Consider the following 1,905-nt stretch of genomic DNA (forward strand, 5'->3'; position numbering starts at 1 on the left):
CCACAAACGCTTCTGCGTCAGACCCACAAGTGTTGCTGTTAACCCTTATTGCGTGGGAAATTAAAATTTTTCATATATTTCCTATTTATAGTTAAAATTCTTTATATGTTATTTATAGGAACTCATAGTTAGTTATTTGTTTGTGGTCAAATACCATAAAGTCATGGCATTCAGTCTTACGTAAAAATATCGTTGCGCTTGTCAACAGAACCATATTGCACAGTTACTTGACAATTACAGTGTAAACTCCGACTTAAATTTCTTCATTTTATTAGCCAATATGCAACAAGTTATAGAGATGTTATAGATGATACCTACTTCTTTCACTTTGAACCCTTCATTTGGATAGTGATTTTATATTGGATATAGAACCTGAAGAAACTGGTACCGAGATAAGTTGGCTTTCAAATTGGCTATAATTTGATTCCTCATCAACTTTAGTCTTTGTCAAGCTAAAGTTTGGCTGGATTGCTAAGATCGGCAATATTTTCGTAGTCAGTTGAGCTTTCTTATAAAAAGTCAGCGGCATTACCAAAACTGATTGAAGTTTTGCGAATTTCAGCGCGAGAATGGACAATAACTATCACTTAGGATATTATTAACTTCAGTCAAATCAAATCAAAAGTTAAAGTTACAGTCCTTTATTACGACCGAGCAACTAATTGTTCCGACAAGATTATTAGTGAATGGATTTAAGTGAAGGGCCAGGCCAGCGTAATGCTTGATAATCAGGCTGTGATGTTTCGGTTCCGCTGAGATTTTTGAGCAGTCACACCATCCTCGTTCTCTAGAAAACTATTTTTTTAAAAGTATTATTTCTGTAATGGTCATATAGGCAACCAGTTGGACTACAAAACTGCAAGATGTGAAAAATGCACTTGTGCAAAGAGAAAAAATTGATTAAATGATTAAAAACACCATTTTTTAGGTCTTTTGGCTTTCGAATACTTTTTCCTTATAAGTTCAATAAGCAATTTTCCCTTCGCTTTTTAATTGAAGGCGAATTTGTATATATCCATTTATAATTATGTTATTATAATTGAATCTTCACCGCACCCATCCTCAACCCTCAGCCCCCAATTTTTCCGTTTCTCTTTTGCCTACTATTTTTACAATTTTTTTTTAACAGATCTCTTTTTTCAAGCTGAGATAAAACTGGTCAAATTTTTATTAATATCAAACGTATACTCTAAGGATTTGAGAAAAATGTTTCTTTCTTTCTTTCCGCTCAAGCAAAAGTGAAAATTTAACTAAAGAAAAACAAGCCGATCTAGCATATATGGTCCTTTTTTTTGAAAAAAAAATGTTAGAACAATTAGTTGGCCTACCAGATTTCAAAATGGGCTTTTTTCATCAAACTATTTCTCCTTGAGTTAATTGATAGAAATGAAGATATTACTGACCTGAAGTGAGAATCTGCACAATATATTGGCGCATTTACTCCGTTCACAGAACAACAACAGGTGTATATCAAATTTTATGGCGAACTTTTGATGCAACGTCCCATAAGATTTCCTTGTAATTCTTCCACTGAAAGATTTTTTTTGCTTAAAACTTGCTGTTATCTCTTTGAAAGCCTAATGAGTAGATGAATTTATAAAAAAAACTTAACAAACTGAAGTGAACCCAATGAACAGCTTTGATATTACTAAGCGTTTTCAGGTAAAACCGGCCAAAAACTTCAAAATAACGGTTTTGCTATTCTGTTAGTCTTGGTTTATAAGTTTTTCCGTGTATAGATAATTTCCAATGAGTTGAGATCCGTTCGTCACCTCAAATAAAGAGCCACAAAAAACAGCAGGAAATGAGTACTGGTTTCAAAACATCCACTTAATTTTCACAAAAAAAATGAAAGAAACGATTTGAATGGGATGAACACCATAGACGCCGCGAAAAAGGATTGAT

Source organism: Convolutriloba macropyga, chromosome 11 (assembly GCF_964194025.1).
Source record: "Convolutriloba macropyga chromosome 11, txConMacr16.3, whole genome shotgun sequence".
NCBI classification, from domain to species: domain Eukaryota; kingdom Metazoa; phylum Xenacoelomorpha; order Acoela; family Convolutidae; genus Convolutriloba; species Convolutriloba macropyga.